The sequence below is a fragment of the Nematolebias whitei genome, chromosome 8, assembly GCF_014905685.2.
Source record: "Nematolebias whitei isolate Nwh7 chromosome 8, NemWhi1, whole genome shotgun sequence".
Classification (NCBI taxonomy): Eukaryota; Metazoa; Chordata; class Actinopteri; order Cyprinodontiformes; family Rivulidae; genus Nematolebias; species Nematolebias whitei.
In genome coordinates this window covers 51,684,840-51,693,073 of record NC_056505.1, presented here as the reverse complement: position 1 = coordinate 51,693,073, position 8,234 = coordinate 51,684,840, and positions in this window count along the sequence as shown.

The following is an 8,234-nucleotide window of genomic DNA, read 5'->3' as shown; positions in this document are numbered from 1 at the left end:
GGAGGCCGCGGCAGGCGGCGATGACGACTTGGAGGCCGCGGCAGGCGGCGATGACGACTTGGAGGCCGCGGCTGGCGGCGATGACGGCGAGGAGGCCGCGGCTGGAGGGGGTGACGGCAAGGAGGCCGCGTCTGGCGGCGTAGACGACGAGGAATCCGCGTCTGGCGGCGTAGACGACGAGGAAGCCGCATCTGGCGGCGTAGACGACGAGGAAGCAGCGTCTGGCGGCGTAGACGACGAGGAAGCCGCGTCTGGTGGCGTAGACGACGAGGAAGCCGCGTCTGGCGGCGTAGAGGCCTTGGGAGCCGCGTCTGGCGGCGAAGAGGCCTTGGGAGCCGCGTCTGGCGGCGAAGAGGGCTTGGAGTCCACAGCTGGCGGCGAAGAGGCCTTGGGAGCCGCGTCTGGCGGAGAAGAGGGCTTGGAGTCCACAGCTGGCGACGAAGAGGCCTTGGGAGCCGCGTCTGGCGGCGAAGAGGGCTTGGAGTCCACAGCTGGCGGCGAAGAGGCCTTGGGAGCCGCGTCTGGCGGCGAGGAGAGCGTAGAGGCCAAGTCTGGTGGCGTAGACGGCGTAGAGGACTTGGGGCTCTGGAGAACTGCAGCGTGCGACGACCATGGAGGCGACCCCTCTGGAGATGCGGAGAGCGCCGACCCCTCTGGAGATGCGGAGAGCGCCGACCCCTCTGGAGATGCGGAGAGCGCTGACCCCTCTGGAGATGCGGAGAGCGCCGACCCCTCTGGAGACTTGGAGAGCGTCGACCCCTCTGGAGACTTGGAGAGCGTCGACCCCTCTGGAGACTTGGAGAGCGTCGACCCCTCTGGAGACTTGGAGAGCGTCGACCCCTCTGGAGAGCTGCAGCGGAGGCAGGAACCGACTCCTCTGCAGTGACGGCAGGAACTGCTCTTCTGTGGCGGCGGCGGCGACGGGAAACAGAAACTGATTCTGAGTCTTCTGAGGCAACAGGAACAGGTGCACCAACGGCGAGGAGCTCAGCAGGCGGAACAGCAGCGAAGGTGATGGGTACAGGAGTCAGAGGAGCAGAGGAGAGTTCAGAGTGTGTATAAGTGACCTTGGGTGTGATGAGAGACCTAATTTCTATTAATAAACGGTTATACTCAGGGAGCTGAATGAGACCGGGACGTGAAACTAAAGATTCTTCCATCAGGGAAAATAAAACATCTGAGCAGTCCGGGTTATTTTTAGCAGAAGTAAATAAATCTAGTAAAGTCTGGTTTATTAGTGCAAGTTCATGGGGTGAATATGTGATTGACGGGCAAGAGTCTTTAAATGAGGGTGTGGTGTCAGGTGTCGCCCCCACCGGAAACCTGGGAGGTGGGGCAGCGGAACACGCCCCCACAGAGTTGCTGGGAGAATGCCCAGGAGGCACGGTCAGACTGGGTTGGACAGCCGCGGCATGGTGTGACGGTGGGAGGCCGGATTCCGCCCCCACCAGGAACCTGGAAGGTGAGGCGACGGAACCCGCCCCTGTGACGTCAAGTGGACCGGACTCGCCGAACCGAACAGGAGTGGACCGGAGCTCCCGTGGGACGCTGGACCTCGCCCCCACCGGAAACCTGTGAGGTGAGGCGGCGGGACCAGCTCCCACAAAAACACCGGAACCAACTCTATGATTCTGCTCAGCCGACGAGACCGGGCCGGGCGCCGCGGACTGCCCCCGGGACCGCTTTCTACCTCCCCGGCGACGGCGGGATAGTCGGGGGACAGGAGCAAAACAGAACTCATCCTCGATTTCTTCGTCCTCCCCCGACATCCATCCCGAGTAGCCGGGCGAGGCGGACTCAGAAACAGGGGTTTGGTGGCTTCCCCGGTGCCGAGCCCTGTTTTCTTCGAGGACCAGGAGTGGTGAAGACAGGACTTCCACCTCCTGGTCAAAACGTCCTTGTGGGCGGACGGGTCTGGTCCAGAACCTGCCGCACCGGATTGTACGCTCGCTCATCACAGGAAGGCTCGGAGGAGAAAAAGAAAAAAGGTGAGTTGCCGAGAGAATCCTGCCCGCTGGGTTCAGATATGTGGTCGGGTCGTAATGTCAGGATTTGTTGGACAGGAACGAACCCAGTTGTGCAGACAGGACTCAACTCGGCAGATTACAAAAATAAGTATTTTAATGGTGGATAATGAACAAAATAACAGCTGACGTGGCAGCAAAACTTACATGAAGACAGAAGGCTCAGAGGGAAACTCAGGGATGACTCAGGGAGCTCAGGGGAGACGCAGGAGAACGCAGGAGAACACAGAGACCCAACGAATACGACCTGACGAGGAACAACACAGAACAGGAGGCTTATATACAAGGACAAGACAAGACGTGATTACAACAGCTGTGACGAGACAAAGGTGGCACCAATTAAACTGACGAGGAAACACTAGGGAAACACAGACACAAACAGAAACAGCAAATGGTACCATCCATACACCCTTGTATGCTTGCCTGAAGAAAAGAGAAGGAGAAAAGGAACAGAAAAACAAAAAAGCTTGGATTTGGACTGCGGAAAACCAAAATGACCTAGAAGATCTCAGAACGAAAACACAGGAAGCGGTACGATTAGAACCAAGAAGCCTGATGACAAAACTTGTAGCTGAAATTAGCTGTGAGGGAGACGATGCCATGATAACAGTCAAAAATGAAAATGGAGGTTTAGTTACTCTCTGGAGTTACACTCTAATCTCGGTGGAGAAGAAATTTCCTCAGGAAGAAAAAGAGTTAGCAGTGCTTGCTAGATACTGGGGAACGTTGAAAGATCTGGATCAGGGACAGACTATTAAAGTAATAACACAGAGCCAAGTGCATAAATATCTCAGAAAGGGGACAATTGAGAGTACCAAAGCTACCAACACAAGGTGGGGTAGATGGGAAGACATTTTGTTAGACCCCAATCTAGAGATAGGACCGGCACAGCCGGCGAGCAGAGAAATGACAAAAGAAACACCTGAGAAACAAAAAAATGCATGACTGGACTCTCTACACGAATGGATCCAAAAAGGGATCTGATCAGGTGGCACATAGGGGATTTATCCTCAAATATCAGGGTAACAAGTGCTGCCGTAGGAGGGGGAGAGTGCCAGGAAGTGCGCAAACAGGAGAAGTTACGGCAGTACTCGAAGGACTGTTGGAACTGACAAACTAAAAAGTGAAAATAGCAAAGGTAGTGACTGACAGTCATTACTGTGCAAAAGCCCTGAATGAGGACTTATCCATCTGGAAAGAAAATGGATTTGAAAGTGCTAAGGGAAAAGTGGTGGCTCACCATGACTTGTGGAAGAAAATAGCTGAACTCAGGCTAAATCTACAGTTAGAAGTGGAGCACCAAAAGTCCCACACTAGAGAAGGAAAATACTGGCAGGGCAACGAAGAAGTCGATCGTTACGTCCAGCAGAGGAAAATAGTTTTTGTCGGGATCGAGAAGTGGGACAGAACCTCCCAGGATCGGAGGGTCCCAGAAGAGTACGTGTTAGAGGTTGTGGGGGGCATGCATGAAGGCCTCGGTCATGCAGGCGTGCAACCTACACGTAAGGAGTTGGAGAGCCAGGAGCTCTGGGTCCCTTTAAAACAAATCCGCAAAGTGCTGCAGGACTGCGAAGTATGTGGTCAATACAACGCAGGACGGCGAGGGCACCGAGTGGATGGGCAAACTATCAAAAGCACCATACCATGGGGCTCAGTATGCATGGACGTAGCTGGGCCTATGGGAGTCACGGGCAAGAAGGGAGAGAAATACCTTCTAGTGCTAGCAGACTCAATGTCAGGGTATGTGGTAGTGAAGCCAGCAAGGAAAGCTAATGGCAACAGTGTTGTTAGCATGTTGGAGCAAGTCTGTGGCTCATTAGGCGTTCCAAAGGAATTGAGAACCGATAATGGAACACATTTTCGCAACGCACAAGTGTATCACTGGTGTCAGACTTTTGGGGTAATGCATGTGTATTTGTCCCCTTACACACCTCAAGCCAACGGAGTAGCCGAAAGAGTCATAGGGTTAGTCAAAAACTGGATAGCTAAAAATGCTAATACTAAAGAATGGAGTACTAAAACTGTGGAAATAGGACAGGCCTTGAATGACAGGCGTCGAGATGGTAGACCCTTCCCCTCAGAGGAGCTCATCCAACGACAGTTCACCACACAGGAAACTGGGCGGGGCTCCAACAATAAAGAGGAACAGTCAGACCCTGAAACCTCATTCAAGGTGGGGCAGAAGGTGTGGGTCAGAGCACAGATCACACGTCAGCAGTTGTAGTAAGTCCCAAATGCAACACCACAGACAGAGTGAAGAGACTTTTAGACAAAAACACAGTTGAGTTAGTAAAGAAAGGGATCCAAGGAATAGAGCAACTGAAGCCAATTCCTAGCTAAGTTGTATGGCCAATGAACCAAGCACCACACTCCCCTTTATTAGAATGGCCACTATATGCGGGAGAGTTATCCTACGAAGAACAACTTCAGAGCTTTGGGCAGGTAGGGCCCTGAAAACATTGGAATATGCTAAAAAAGGATACCTGTCAACAGAAGAAGAAACCATCAAGTAGAACAAGCTAGAGAACAACTGTGTGATCTGCCTGGAACTTAGTGGTCTGCCCCTTCTTTGGGAAGGACCAGGGAAGAAGAAACCCCTCAAACCTAAGGCGAGTAAGCTACATGTCCGAGATTTCCAAGTAAAACCTGTTAAAGTAATGGATGCATTAATTTGTGGAGAATGCAGAGTCGCTGTCCTGCCTCGGATGATTATAATTACACAATGGAATTTGAGCGGCAAAGGTCCAAGAGACTGTACTTGTGAGTGGAACGGAACCATCGTGAAATACTGCGGGTGCTGTCAAACAGAAATGCAATATGGCCAGCTGCTGCACTCAGAAAGGGCAATGGATTGGCAAGTAAGGAAATACTTCGACCCCCTTAAGTCCTTTAAAGCCCAATTGGACGAAAGAAAGTCTGAGGCCCCAAAAGAAGTCCGAAAAATGCAGCAGTATGACCAAGGGTCAAACGCAACACCCTCGTCCCCACCTTTATATCCAGGGATAGTTAAACCAAATGAGGGAGAAAAGACTAAACAGAAAGGGAAATGTTGGAACCCTCGAGATTTGCTCGAACAATCAGAGCAGCAATCCTGGCCCTACAATCCCTCAATGGGAAAAGTAAGACATGCACCTCTCAGCACTAATCAGTTTCCACTGGTATTCAGGGTGCTCCGGGACAAGTTGGGGACAGATGGTGGTGATGTAAACCAGCAGCCTGATGAAGTGAACGAAGAAGCTCAAAAGGGCGGCTGGAAGGGCCCCTGGGAACTAACAATGTGGGCGCAACTGGTTGCAGAGGTAATCCTAAACCAAGATCTCCCATTAGTCGACCTGCCGGAGGTTCCTCGTGAGACAGGGACTAGGCACACAAATTTGTACTACTACACCACCAGTCTGGATGCATGGGCTATACACGGGGCTAGACCCAAGCAAAAAACAGCTGAGTATCTAGTGACCCTGGAAGCCTGGGAGAGGAAAGGAGTGTTGCAGATTCCCGGAATGGCTGCACAACAGGTGGACACTCCCATAAGGCTAGACTCCACCCAGAGGGTTAGAGTTTCCATGCAGATGATCATTGCACCATACAGAGGAGTGTACTCCGTTGGAACCACAATCCACCCGATTGAGGACAGTAAAAACGACGCAGAAAAGTCTCAACCAAGTAAAACGGACAAAAGACGAAGTGTGCTGAAAGCTTGGGCCGGTAAGACGTTCCTGAGGAGATGGAAACTCACAGACAAGAAAGCGAACGAGTAAAAACCGAATAAAGGGGCGCTAGACTCATCAACGGATCTCATCGCAGAAAAAGGTTAGAAAGACAATTGTTAAAAGATGTTATAAGATGCCCTAGTCGTATCTGGAGAGGAAGAGATAATATAAAATCAGCTGAAATCATCAAGGAATGTTGGACGTGGGATGAAACTATGTTGAGAAGCGTCCCAGTGTGTTGGCCGGGCTCTATGGACTTCCTCCCAAGATCTAAGCAACAACCCCACACAGACGTGTGGAATTTGTTATTTCAAAGATCCAGAACCGGGCCGTACGAACCAGCCCTAATTGTCAGAGGAGAGCTGGTGAAATTAGACAGACCCAGAAGAGATTATTCAATTTTCACAAACAAAACAAATAATTATTACAACTCGAGTGTAAGGACCTTTTGGAAACCAGATCTCACCAGGGCGTCTCCATATATTACTGGCTTTGTACTAATAAGCGACCAGTGGGAGTTACCACATAACCCCAGCCCGATGGGGACACCGTGGATCTTTAACGTCATTTATTTGCGGGTGTTGGGATGGCAGGTTAAGGTCAAGTGGGGCCCCAATTACGGAGAGCCTCACCAAACGCAATACTGTGAAATCGTTGTGGGGGAAATGATAATCTGGGCGACAAGCCCGACCCTGAGGACAAAGATCTATCAAAGGGAGTGTGACCCACATCGAGTAGTGGTTGAAAATACTAAGCTACCCCTGCAAATGCTGTATGACTGAGTTTCTACAGCCATCAATAACTGGAACGAATACCCCACGAGAATGGCCTACAGGGCAATATTGTCCTACAGGGGGTATCCCTTGGTCAGCACAATAACCTCACAGATGGAGTTGGGTGAGTCTTACAGACGGTATGAGGCAAAGTCATGAGCATATTTCAGACAATGGATGCAAGAGGCAACGGACCATTTCCACAGGGAAGAAAGCCCGCTCGACAGCATCTTCAACGGGCTAGAAGGCCCCCAACTGGAGCCCACCGTGTGGAGTATCCACCAATGGAAGTGGGTGTGGAGAGGATTACGACCAAACGTACCACACCCATCACCTCTCTGTCTGGAACTCTATAAGGAACGAGTGACAAGAAAAGAGAGCAGAGCTCCGGGGGAGGTCAAGAGTAAAGCCCCCATGCGCACGGCCCATCTGGTAGAAAGACATCCACTGCTGTCATGCCTGCTCGTGCCTGAAAGCCCGTAAAGAAGGAAGACATTATACACTCCAAGCAAATTGACATCGCTGTAGACAACATACTAATTCAATATGATCGAAAAGGCCCAAAGATACCAGCGATAATAACGGTAAATGATGTAACACGGCTTGACAAGCCACAACAAGACTTTTCCGTATGGAAAAACCCCTCCAAAAACTATTTCTACGAAAATACCCAGTATACCAGGAAACCTCGCCTGGATGAACCTCAAAAGAAACATAACCCCTATTTGCTCTTGCCCACCAAAGTCCCCATGGATATTCAATGTGGTTTACTTGATTATATCTGGATTAAGAGTCAAACTCAGGTAGGGACCTAACTACCAAGAGCCGTACCAGAGCCAATTCTTCAAAATTTCAGTAGGAGAAATGGTAATCTGGACCACAAGCCCACCTACTGTATGGTGAGCGCAATCCAAAGAAAGGTATGTAAACCGGAGCGGTATGTGTTAGAAAACCAGCACCTGCCCCTTAGGAACACAAGTACCCACACAGCTTACCTACTCTCTCCACCTGCCCCAACAGATTATTCCTGACCACAAAGAAGACCCTTCTACAACTCTGAGCAACTAGGTTTTTAATATAATAAATTTTTCTGTTTGTCAATTCATACACCACTGCTAAAATTTGGTAAAATCTTGTTTTAGTAAGGATCAATTTTGCGGAGCGTCCCCTTACCATGCTTTCTGAATCCGGTAAGAGGCAGATTTCCCAATCCCATATCGATCGGATTTGGGCCACTCCTAGTCCTTTTGCTGGTTTAATTTGAAGAAAAGGGGTTTCAGGTTTAATCCGGGCTGTTGAGTTTTGAAGAAATAGTTCCAAAAAAGAAACTTATTCCATTGGATTTCACCCCAGTTCTTTTCCAGCTAAAACCATCCAAAATTGCCCTATTAATCCACAATTCGTCCAAAGGTTCTTCGGATCTTGTCCTTGGTCCTTCGCCTTGTGAAGAGGGTCCTCAAACAGCAGAGATTCCTCTGAAAACTCTGTTTTTATAAGCCTCAGATTTTGACTGACACCTCTCGGCTAGTCACCCCATCTGGCTGACCCCACCTTTTTTAGGCGGGACCTTGGTCCGACTTCACTGGTTCCTTATGAGACTTTACAAGTCATTCTAACACATATTAAAATCTGGGTGTATTTAGTTTACTTTTTGCACTGTCATCCTGTGCTGTCCTGTTCTGATTCGCTCAGAGCTGTGTTCTAGGGCCTCCCCTTGTGCAACATCA